The sequence below is a fragment of the Nomascus leucogenys genome, chromosome 20 (genome assembly GCF_006542625.1).
Source record: "Nomascus leucogenys isolate Asia chromosome 20, Asia_NLE_v1, whole genome shotgun sequence".
Classification (NCBI taxonomy): domain Eukaryota; kingdom Metazoa; phylum Chordata; class Mammalia; order Primates; family Hylobatidae; genus Nomascus; species Nomascus leucogenys.
Window position 1 is genome coordinate 48,266,422 of NC_044400.1, and position 12,863 is coordinate 48,279,284.

The 12,863-nt window shown below is 43.2% G+C and overlaps 1 protein-coding gene and 1 pseudogene across 2 annotated transcripts in view; one reads left to right on the forward strand and one right to left on the reverse strand.

The window, feature by feature from the left end:
- Positions 1-12,863, reverse strand: part of TBC1D1 (TBC1 domain family member 1) — a 247,157-nt gene that overhangs the window by 136,145 nt on the left and 98,149 nt on the right. The gene's annotated exons all lie outside the window — the stretch shown is intronic.
- Positions 154-4,720, forward strand: LOC105738275 (annotated as a pseudogene).

A 12,863-nucleotide genomic window follows, 5' to 3' on the forward strand; every position in this document is an offset into this window, starting at 1 on the left:
CAAAGTAATGATGAGTACATACAGTATTTGAGAGATGTATAAAACTGTACGGCATATGGAAATAACTGACGTGATATCACGATATAATAAGAACTTGACACAAGAGCACCTAAAACCCTTGGCATTTCCTGAGGGAACTGGGTAATATTAGGAATGCCTTTTGTTACTCATAATAAGCCCCTATCAACTGTACCTGAGTTTATGCTGATGAGGTGAGTCTTTTTTGGGCCCTAGATAGCTTTAGAATTGGCACTGGTTGCCAGAGGGACCAACTTTGTGATTAGAGGGTTGGGATTTTCACTCTACTCTCCAACCTATATCTCCTGGGAGGGGAGAAAGGTGAATTAGTTACCAATGGCCAGTGATTTAATCCATTATGCTCATATATTGGAAACTTCATAAAAACCCTTAAATGGTGGGATTCAGGGAGCTCCTGGGTTGATGAACTTACCAAGGTGTTGCTAGGTGGCAGGCCCAAAGAGGGCATGGAAGCTCTAGACACCCCAAAACGCCTCCCATACCTTGCCTTATGCATCTCTTCCATTTGGCTGTTCTTGAGTGGTATTCTTTATTTATTTATTTATTTATTTTGAGATGGAGTCTCGCTCTGTCGCCCAGGCTGGAGTGCAGTGGCGCGATCTCGGCTCACTGCAAGCTCCGCCTCCCAAGTTCACGCCATTCTCCTGCCTCAGCCTCCCGAGTAGCTGGGCCTACAGGCACCCGCCACCACGCCCGGCTAACTTCCTGTATTTTTAGTAGAGACGGGGTTTCACCGTGTTAGCCATGATGGTCTCTATCTCCTGACCTTGTAATCTGCCCGCCTCGGCCTCCCAAAGTGCTGGGATTACAGGCGTGAGCCACCGCACCCGGCCTTGAGTGGTATTCTTTAGAATAAACCAGTAAATGTAAGTAAAGAGTGTTCTAAGTTCTGTGGGCCATTCTAGCAAATGACTGACCCTGAGGAGGAGGTGGTGGGAACTTGATTTATAGCAGGTCAGTGGGTGTCTTGGGGCAGTCTTGTGAGACTGAGCCCTTAACTTGTGGGGTCTGTGCTAACTTCAGGTTGGTAGTGTCAGAATTTAACTGATCACTGGAGACCCAGTTGGTGACCAGAGAATCAGAGAACTGGTTTTTGGTGTGGGGAAAACTCTGACACATCTGATGTCAGAAGTGTTCAGAGTAGAAACAGATCATGGTACTATGATTTTATTGATGTTATGTCACAGGAACTGCTACAGGCTGAGTATCCCTAGTCCAAAAATCCAAAATCTAAATGCTCCAAAATTGGAAACTTTTGGGCACCGACATGACACTCAAAGGAAATGCTCATTGGAGCATTTTGGATTTTCAGATTTGGGATGCTCAACTGGTGAGTACAATGCAAATATTCCAAAGTCCAAAATCTACAACACTTGCTGGTCCTAAGCATTTCAGATAAGGGATACTCCATCTGTAATACTACTGGGTTTGCTGACTACATTCAAAATCGAAGAAAATATTAGATTTTCAGTTACTGGTTAGTGAAAATAAAGATGTGAACTACAGGAAGTCCAGGGGATGGGAGGTATCAGCTACATCTCAAAAATACAATCACCACCACCATGAGTCATGTCTTGGGACCATGGTGCACATGTATTGCATACATGAATAATGCAATAAAGCCAGCCCCACCATCCAGTGCAAACAAATCCACCTGAAAATGAGAAAGCCTCACCAGACGCTATAGTCATCAAAGAAATTAAAATCAACATGAAGAGCAAATTCTAATGGGACAAAACTCAAGTGTCCATTAGTTAGAATAACAGAATTTCTATACAGCATAAATTCTTCATCAATACCAGCACATTACAATCTTTTCAAACGTTACAAGTACTCAATTTTAGTCTGATGTGATTTATTGCCTAGCTAGTCCTTGGAACACGACAACTCAGTCCAATACAGAAACAGATGGAAAAGCATTTTCAACTGTCAACTTGATATTATCACTGCCAATGGAAAAACAAGAGTGAATACATCACTGATGAAGGAAGAGACAAGCAACTGAGGAGAGAGAAGTGACGATCTCACCTAGGGCAGTGGCAATACAAATGGAGAGGAGAGGATAAAGTCAAGAACTATCTAGAAGGTAAAGCTGGCAAGAAGTGGTAACTGAATGTGACAGATGAGGACTGAGGACGGGGAAAGGGTGGGAGGGCTCAGTGGCTAGATGGCAGAACCACTGTGACCAAAAAAAAATTCAGAAATCTGAATACAGATTACCACTCAATATTTATTCATATGGGTTTTCTCTTCTCAAGGACATCTTATCCCTGAACAAAAAGTAGAAACTGTGCAGACAGTGAAACCAGGGTGTGCTGTAGCTCAGAGAATAATCCCCTCACCTATCCACCCTCAGTCTACTCTGGCATTCTGGCAAAAAATTCTCTTTAAAAAAAAAAAAAGTAAATGTATATGAACAGCTGTTATTTCTTCTACTTATTTCCAGCAAAAGAGACAGAATTTTAAATAGTGCTTATTAATAAAACAGATCTGGAATGGACTACGTGTGGTGGTCTCTGGGTGGTAGGAATATGTATTTGGGCTTATCAGTATGTTATTTTTCATATATATGTATTTTTGTAATCATAAAAAAGGTTATTTTTAATTTTTTTAAAAGTACATTTTTCTTTAGTCTTTTCAAGGTTACCATCTACTGCTACTAGGTAAAAATTTCTAGGGGCAAAATCACTTGGAAAGAAGAAAAAAATCTTCATCTTAGGATAAACTCTTTTAATGTACAAGTGAAATGGCATACAGTTCTAAGTGCCCCCAAATGCTTCACAACATAACACACAAAAGCCTTTAAGTCAGGAAGCACAATACAGTACAAAAACAAACTTCCAAATAAACCCCAGAAACCAAAAACTTTAGATGGCAGTCTAAAAGCAATATTCAAAAGACTGCCCCTGCATCTGCACAGATAATTATCTAAGAAGATGATTTGTAGCTTAAATTAAAATTGTGATAATACTAAGCACTGGTCTGTTTCGTGAAGCTGATGGTTCAAGCTTGAGTTTAGATAAACCATTAGCATGTTAACCAGATAAATACTCTTGTTCCTTCTCAGGACTTGCAGTAAAATAAGTGTGATTCAAATTATTACATATGTGGACACAGTATGGAATCACCTTGACAGCACCAAAATTAATTTTTTAAAAACAAAATAATTCATAGTATAGGCTACGCCTCAAATATACAGTGCCTTTGTCCAAATCTTAAAAAGCCAAACCCCTGTTCTCCCCCTCACAGACAAAAACCCACGGGTGGCAGACTTTGGTAAGCCAGGTGTGGATTGGATCTCAGTCCTTGCTTGTGCCACTGGCTGGGTGCCTTTGTGCAGCCCGCAACTTACACAAACGTACAGTGCAGCCCAGCCACAGCCCTGTCATCATCTTTGAGGCCCATGGTCATTTCCAAATGAATAGAAATTTACACATTTCCAAATGAATAGAAAATTACACTAATTCATGAGTGCCAGGCTCAATCACAGGAAAGGGCTCTGAGCATGTGTTATAACTATCAATTATTTACAGTTTTAAAATATGCCAGACTAGCTTTACAGCACTAACTGCATTCTTAAGTAAAACTTACCATGTGTGTTCAAGAACCCAGATCTTCATTCTGATCAGTGGTAGAAACAGGTTTTCCTCTCACACCATTTCAGTTCTTGAAATCAACTACACTCACCAAGTAACCATTCCTTTTCTTTAACTTTGATCAACAGGCAAATCAGAACTTTTGCCAATAAAGGATGTGAGTTAAAAGCAGTCTAATCCATTTTCCACTTTATATATTTTAGACTGCACACAATACCTAGGGTAACAATAACAATACTATTCATTGCTCCTTGGCATTCTCGGAGTTATAAATGTTAGATAACTCCAATATATGTTTACAACACTCAGGCTGTGAATGTGAAAGCCTGGGCGACTGGCCAGAAGACCAGAGATCCAGCAACTGAAGCTGCACGGCCGAGCCTTGTTGTGGGTGCCTGAGCAGGGAGGCCCGCACCCAGGTACATGTCTTCAGGCAAGAGCTTTCCCAAGAAGCCAAGGAATTCCTCTACAGATTCTTGCCACAGAAAATCATAAACCCGCATCAGGCCTTCCAAAAGGATTCCCTCGTTGTAGCTGCCTGACCTCCCTCTGGGCCCCACTGGGCATCCCCATCCCAGAACCCCCACCCAAGGATGAGGTGGAAACAGAGAGGCAGGAGAAGAAAGAAGTCCTTGAGTGTGGATTTCTCCCTGGGAATGAGAAGGTCCTGTCGCTGCTTGCCATGGTTAAGCCAGAAGTCTGGATTCTCAAAGAGAAATGCATTCTGGTGATCACATGGATCCAGCACCTGATCCCCAATACTGAGGATGCAAATGACTTGGGGTAGCAATCCAGGAGAAGGTGCTGGAGAGGGTGAATGCAGTTAAGACCAAAGTGGAAGCCTTCCAGACAACCATTTCCAAATACTTCTCAGAACATGGGGATGCTGTGGCCAAGGCCTCCAAGGAGACCCATGTAATGGATTACCAGGCGTCGGTGCAAAAGTGAGATAAGACGGCCTATGGGGAGGTCAAGGCCAGGGTACTGGACCTGAAGGCCTTCCGTGCTGAGCTTTATCATATCATCAGCACCAACCTGGAGAAAACCGCAACTCAAAGGGTGAAGAGAAACCATCTGTGTACTGAGCCCAGGGCTGGAAGGAAAACAAATGATCTATACTTTGTGAGGGGACGGGGAAAGAAACCTCAGGTTGTATCCTAGCATTTGATACCTAAAAAGCAGAACTGAGTGGCAAATATTTTCTTCCTGCTTTTACAGATGAAGGAAATCAAAGAAATACTGTACAAGACAAGAATGAAACAGTATGAAGTTGCACAGACAACGAAGTTTCCAAGTCTTAATTTGTAGCCAGTGCCTAACCCTCTGCTAACATTTCTCTTTACACCTTTATCTGTCCAAGCTCCTAGCATATGAGGAAGAAAATCTCATCTCCTTTTAGCACCCATCGCTCCAGGTCAGTTTCCCGAGGGCTGTTGTGTCTGTATTGAAGGGAACGAACTGCAGTACTCTTAAAATCACTTCTAGTTCCAAATTCTACTATTCTACAAAAATAAACTGGCTAATAGGATGAAAATATAAAAATAAAAAAATGCCCACAAAACAAAATCAAAAAAATGCCAACATCAAGAACATGGTGATACAGGTTAAGTATTATATGTAAGTTGCAAAAAAACAAAAAAGAAGCCCTCAGCTCTAATCACCCATGGAGTTAGATCCAGCTTGCCAAAAGTTCATGTGAAAAAGATTTAAGGATTGTAATTGACTGTAAGCCCAAGATAAGCCAGCAGAATGGCCTGGAGAACAAAAGAATGAAAAGGAACAAAAAGCCTAGCGCATTAGGAGAAATGTCATCCTCACACTGAGAGGGGTCACAGCCTCACCCTCCTTCTTGCTGATCAGGTCACACAGCAAGTTTCATTTTTGGTTTTAGGACACTTTAAAAGCAGCAGCAACAAGGGTCATAAAATGCATGAAGAGAGGCTGGGGGAAGGAGATAAAAATGCCTTTGGCTTGGGAAGGGGAGACATGGCAGCGGCCTTTAGAAATCTGTCGCAGGGAAGAGGCATTAGCTCCACTCTTCTCATAAATGGGAAAGAAAGAGGCTGGGCATGGTGGTTCATGTCTGTAATCTCAGCACTTTGGGAGGACAAGGCAGGTGGGTGCTTGAACCCAGGAGTTCAAGACCAGCCTGGGCAACACAGTGGTGCACACCTATAGTCTCAGCTATTTAGGAGGCTGAGGCAGGGGAATCATTTGAGCCTGGGAGTTCAAGGCTGCAGTGAGCCAAGACTGTGCCACTGCACTTCATCCGGGTGACAGAGCAAGACCTCTTCTCAAAAAACAAACAAAAAAAACAAAGTAAGAAAGATTTCCACTTCGAATACATTATAAAAACCTTTCTTTCAACTAGAGCTCATTCAAATGATACAGACTTCTTGAGGAGTCAGGCATCCCTTAAAAAGGTTCGAGCACCACAGTCTAGGGCTTTAGGGCTTTATTTAATAAAGACAGGCGATGAGAGCCTGCCTCCACCTTCCAGGGCCTCCTGAGCAGGTTCCCTCCAGGCAGGATTTGAAAGTGTTTTTTACTCCCCCTTCAGGCCTCTCAACTTCTGGGAAGTGCTGACTTCATTTTCACGAGATCAGATATTTTACAATCAGGGAATTTCTGGAGAACCAACAGCAAAACCAAGGCTGACAGGAGATAAAGACTGGCTTTGCCAGCCAAGAGCTGATGCTGGGAATGTGCTCAAAACTTTGTTGTGGCCAGGCACGGTGGCTCATGCCCTTAATGCCAGCACTTTGGGAGGTCAAGGTGGGTGGATCACTTGAGGTCAGGAGTTTGAGACCAGCCTGGCCAACATGGTGAAACCCCGTCTCTACTAAAAATACAAAAATTAGCCGGGTGCGGTGGTGGGCGCCTGTAATCCCAGCTACTTGGGAGGCTGAGGCAGGAGAATTGCTTGAACCCAGGAGGCGGAGGTTGCAGTGAGCTGAGATTGCGCCACCGCATTCCAGCCTGGGCAACAGAGCAAGACTGCATCTCAAAAAAAAAAAAAAGCTTTGTTGTTTGTCCCATGCCAAGGGAGCGCTACTGTATGTTGAGGGGCTTCAGTGACTTGCTGGAACTGAACTTTGATCCACTCACCACAATACAGGAACAAGAACTCCGTCTACCAAGTGGGAATTGTAGTCTCTGAATCCTAATGCCATTTTCAAAAGCGAGGCTTCATCTTGATTTACAGTTACAAGAGGAAAAAAATAAAATAAAGATCAGCCTTAAGGGGAGGCGCAGGATAATGAAATCTTACTAATGTAATTCTCTCCTTTAGAATGTATTTAGTAAAATCTTTCATTTCATAGACATATTAAAGCAGATTCTTTATAGTGTTCTGATTCTCTCTCTCTCTGTCTCTCTCTCTCTCTCAGGATGGCATCTACTTCCCAAAAACTAAGAAAGATGATTTCTTTCTCTACATTTCCAGCTCTGAATTCTTTCCTAAACTTCGCTAACTTTTCCAATCACCTATTTAAAGAATCACCAGGCCGGGCACAGTGGCTCATGCCTGTAATCCCAGCATTTTCGGAGGCCGAGGCAGGCAGATCACCTGACGTCAGGAGTTCGAGACCGGCCTGGCTAACATGGTGAAACCCCGTCTCTACTAAAAATACAAAATTAGCTGGGCATGGTGGCGCACGCCTGTAATCCCAGCTACTCGGGAGGCTGAGGCAGGAGAATCACTTGAACCTAGGAGGCAGAAGTTGCAGTGAGCTGAGATCGCACCACTGCACTTCAGCCTGGGGGACAGAGTGAGACTCTGTCTCCAAAAAAAGAAAAAAAAAAAAAAGAATCAGACAGGCGTGGTGGCTCACGCCTGTAATCCCAGCACTTTGGGAGGCCGAGGCAGGCAGATCACGAGGTCAGGAGATCAAGACCATCCTGGCTAACACGGTGAAACCCTGTCTCTACTAAAAATACAAAAAACTAGCCGGGCGTGATGGCAGGCGCCTGTGGTCCCAGCTACTTGCGAGGCTGAGGCAGGAGAATGGCATGAACCCGGGAGGCGGAGCTTGCAGTGAGCCGAGATCGTGCCACTGCACTCCAGCCTGGGCGACAGAGCGAGACTCCGTCTCAAAAAAAAAGAAAAAAAAAAGTCACCAGACTTCTAGTCCTTGACCTTAAAATATCCACATCAAGCTCATTCTCTTTTCCTTAAAATAGGCCTTTCTTCCTACTTCCTTGTTTCCCAAATGCCTTCTAGGTAACTGGGCTCAAAACCTGGAAAGTGGCTTCTGCTCTTCTTTCTCCTTACTCCCTCTCTCCCTCAGCTCTTTGGGTGTATATTCTCTCACCATGAGCCCAAAACCTCAAGCGCTGGTCCAGGCCTATACTTGCTTCAGCCAGACCCCAGCAAGACCTCTCCTCTGCCGCCTCTGGCATCTCCCTACATCCATCCTGCTATCCAGCACAGCCTGATCTTCTGGAAACACAGGTCTGATGGGGTCAGCCTCCTGCTTACAAACCTTCTAGGGCTCCTCTGCAATATCTACCAGAACAAACACAGTCCTGCTAACCCTCAGGGTCTCCCACCAATGGGGCTCCACTCAACTCTTCCTGCCTTATTTCACCTGGCTTCTCTGTAAGTTCCATTTGTACCAAACATGTTTCGAACACATCTCCTAAGCCTCTGTTCATTTGGGTTTCCACCTCCATGCCTTTGCTCATGCAGTTTCTTCCACCTGGAATATTCTTTGTCACCCCCTGGATGGGACCTTTGAATCACTCACTCAACTTAATTCACTTTCGGGATGAAATGCAGCCACAGGAGGCTGGAATGGCTGGCATCTGGCCACAACTAGACCTCCCCAGTAAGGACTGGTTTTTTAGGCCACACCGGGTCCCTATGATTTGCTTTTAATTGGGATAAAATCGTCCAGTGTAAAATTTCCTTATTAGGCTAAAACCTCTAAGCCCACTAAATTTAAAAAAAAAAAAGAGAGAAGAGCCACCAGTGCCCATATTTCCAGGGACTTGCAGGAATTCTCTGAAACTCACAAGCCTTACCAGGTCTGCACGCTCATGTTCAGCAGCAGGTGCTAAGTGATTGTAAAGGGCTGTGGTGCCCACCCTGGGGTCTTCATGCAGGGCTTAAGGGTAGAGTCACCCTCTGCCCCATAGTGACAGGCCAGCTGGGCTCCACTGGCTCCATCTATTCAGTCAGGATTAGCACAAAAACTTGTTAGAGTGGTTTAAAGAGCCTCCAGATCAGCGGAGAGGTACTCCAGGACACTGTGGACTGTTCTTAACACCCACACCCAAGCCAAATCTCTGGCCCCCAGAATAAAAACGATGTTTTTGAGAAGGACAATATCTAAGTTAACAGTGTACAGTCAGTTCTACTTATCCCTGATCAAAGTTAACCATGAGGTTGTAAAGTGGGATTTACTACATTTGGGAAATTATTACCTCTGTATACCAAGGGGCTACTCAGAGGTTTACAGTTCCCCACCTGCTTTCTGGCAGGCTGACTCTGTGACTGCCTTCACTGCCTTCCCCCCACCCACCCCGACCCCAGGTCAGCAGCTGGGTCTCTCTCGTCTTGGCAGTTGTGTCTCAAGTGCCTGCCACAGAGTAGAGGCAAAAGAAATAGATTGTGATCAACACTGAGCTTGAAGCGGCCAGATTTCTTGACCAAGAACATCTGGAAACACCACACTACTCCCCCAAATAGTGTAGTTAATGCAAAACAAACAGAGTTGTATGGTCTGGTGGTCTAGTACATCAAGCTCTTTCCTTGGGGAAAAATATCCAGAGACCACATTCTCAGCTGATTAACACACTAGAGAATTGACAAAAATCAAACTTTGGTACGATGTTCTTTCAGTTACACCAAAACTGGATGGCACAGACTTGAAGGGCTGCTTTTACTGAAACACTAGTGTAATAAAAATCCCTATGTATTACATTCACATATTTCTGGAAATGGAAGGAGAATCCCTTCCCTTCACCTGGAAATTCAGGAATACAGCTTTTTCTGGAACCATAAGAAGGATTTGACCTTAGATGTACTAGCAATATTTCATGCTTATTATACAATTAATTGATTAATAATCAGTACACAAGGGGAACAAACTCCTTACTCATAAGCTGGCTTTTGGTTGTGTTTCTGAAGTCAAATTTTACAAGTTCTAATACAGGGGTATCCAATATTTTGGCTTCCCTGGGCCACACTGGAAGAATTGTCTTGGCCCACACATAAAATACATTAACACTAATGATAGTTGATTAGCTCAAAAAAAAAATCTCAATGTTTTAGGAAAGTTGATGAATCTTTTTTGGGCCACATTCAAAACCATCCTGGCCTGTATGCAGCCCATAGGCCATGGATTGGATGTTTGCTCTAACATTTTAAACTTGGAAACTTACATATTTCTTTTAAAAGCCTAACACAATAGAGACTGTCACAATAGACCAGTGTAAATGTCTCTAAGCAAATAACGTCTCAAAAATCTGACAGTTTATTTCCACCTAATGACTGGTTTCCTTTGGGCCCACCCTTTAAAAAGAACTTCCGCAAAATACCATTTGGCTAATTCTCTGCCTTGGGCAGTCCTACAACTATAAATTCTGCTAAACAAATAAACTTCCTTCCTATTTTTAAAGTATTCCAAAATTGGAAACTCTATGTCTTTGGTTGGCAAACTATTTTCTGGAGTCTAACAGCCTTAGCCATGAAGAAATTCTTCACTGCACTTTGAGAGATGAAAAAGACCAGAAACCGTCAGAGTCCCTCCCTACGCCTATTTCAGGGAAGGGGAACTAAGGGCACAGAGTTGTGACCTTCGGCAAGGTCACAGAGGCTGCTGGTGGCAGAAGGCAATGTCATCCTCTCTCCATTTTCCCCTTAACTGATCTAGCTTACTTGTGGCCCAAAGAAAGCAGTTTGCTCTTGTTCTGTACTAGGGACCAGGGTTTATGTTTAATTCATGCAGAATGTGCTAGAACAACAGAAAGAATCTAAATATTAGTATCAGCAAAAAGAATCAATCTCCGTAAAACATTTAAAGAGATTTATTCTGAGCCAGATGTGAGGACCACGACCCATGACATAACCCCAAGGAGGTCCTGAGAACATGTGCTCAAGGTGGTCGGGGCTGTAGCTTGCTTTATACATTTTAGGGAGACATAAGACATCAATCAATATATGTAAGGTGTACAGTAGTTTGGTCTGGAAAGGTGGGACAACTTGAAGGTGGAGGGGAGGTTCCAAGTCATAGGTGGATTCAAAGATTTTCTGAGTGGCAGTTAGTTGAAAGTGTTATTATCTAAAGATCTGGAATCAATAGAAATAAGTGTGTAGGTTAAGACAAGGTCATAACCTGGGTAAAGACCAAGGTTTTTATCATGCAGATGAGGCCTCCAGGTAGCAGGCTTCAGAGATCTCATCAAACCTAACAAAAAATGTGCCAGACTCTTAGTTAATTCTCTCCTGGTTCAGGAAAAAAATCTGGAAAGGGAAGAGGATTCTTTAGAGAATGGAGATTTTCCCCACAAGAGACAGCTTTCCAGGGCCATTTCAAAACATGCCAAAGAAATATATTCTGTGGTAAAATACTTCAATTTCTTTCAGGGCCTGCTATGTCAAGTGATGTTAGACTAGAGTTAGGCTGGAATTTCAGATCTGTTTTGGCAGTCTTAAGATCTCTGTTTTAATGTTTACGCTGGTCAGTTGTGCCTGAATTCCAGAGAGAGGAAGGTATGATGAAGCATGTCCTCTTTCCCATGAGTTTTTCAGGTTTCTTTGGAATGCCCTTGACTGAGGAGGGGGCAGTCCATCGGTCAGTTGGGGTGCTTCAAACTTTGTTTTTGGTTTCCATTTGAATGAGTGCCAGGTGACGCAAAGAGCTCTGTTTGGATCTTAGCTGTGGCTTTGGGAGAGACATCTCACCTATAGTGGGCTTCATGTTTCTTCATCCTTAAAAAGAGGGAATACAGCCAAGCAACTACAAAAGTCTTTCTCCACCGCTAAATTCAGTGATGATGATGGTTCACGTGTACTAAATGCTTAATCTAGGTACTAAGTGTGTTATGTGGATAAATCGTCAACAGCTTGGAGGATAGCTGTTTATTATCCCCCCTTTAATGGATGAACACATTAATGTCTAGAGAAAAAAATAACTTACTTAAGGTCATCCCTCCACTGGTAACCGGTGGAGAGATCTGAGCGAGACCAATGATTTCAGGGGCCCTTTCCTCCTTATCAAAGGTAGACAATCTAAGATAGTTGGCTTGACTTGCAGTCACAGAGACACAGATTCTGAATTGAATACAACTGTAGCAATCATTTAACACAATGTTCTCATTTTATAGATCAAGGACTGAGGCCCAGGCAAGTATAACTTGCCCTAGGTCAAAAAATACATTGGAAATATGTAGCTACACCCTGCTATTCCTAGACAAGCTCATCCGAAAGAGTGCTTGACTGTTTACATGCACTTACATCAGCTCACCTGATGCCAAACAAGCCTACCTGATGGGGGCCTGGCATTGATCATCTTTCCCACTGTCGCCTAGCCAAGGTTAAACAGCAAACACAGAGCACACTGGTACCTGCACCCCACGCCTGCTACTGCCTGCCTCGTGGTGCTATCTATAGGCCGATAAAACATCCACAGTATGATGCTCTGGAGAGTCTATGCAGAATCGACTCCTAAAGAGAACTTTCCAGGTAAGCTGAAGAACTATGAAACACGCTTCTGTGGTACTTTGAAAAGAATATCAGAGAATAAGTGAAAACACTCTAAAATCCACAACTCAAGTCAACGAGAAAATGCAATCTCATGTGGTCACTCAAAGCTGACCTCTTTCGGTCTATCATTGAATTGTCTTAACCTCCTCCCAATCTTCACCTTCAATCTTCTATGTGATTTTTCTCTTATTTCCTGTTTCCTTCTCTCCCTAACTGAGAACATCACAAAATTCAGGGATTTAAAAAAATGTTACACTTCTTGTATAGTTTCCATATGGTATATCTATTTTTAAAAGCAGATTAGTTGAATGTTTTATGTCTCTCACCTAAGAAAGGGGAAAAAAGTTCAGTTTCTCAGTGGAACAAGATATTTTTCTAAGCTCTGCTGCCCTTGTTTCACATCCTGAACATGCGTTGTAATCCCTGTTACAGAGACAATGCAGGTACAACAGATAAAATATGAATTTAGAGCCAAACAAGTCAAGCTTTAATCTTAATAGCTAGGACACGGTACCTAG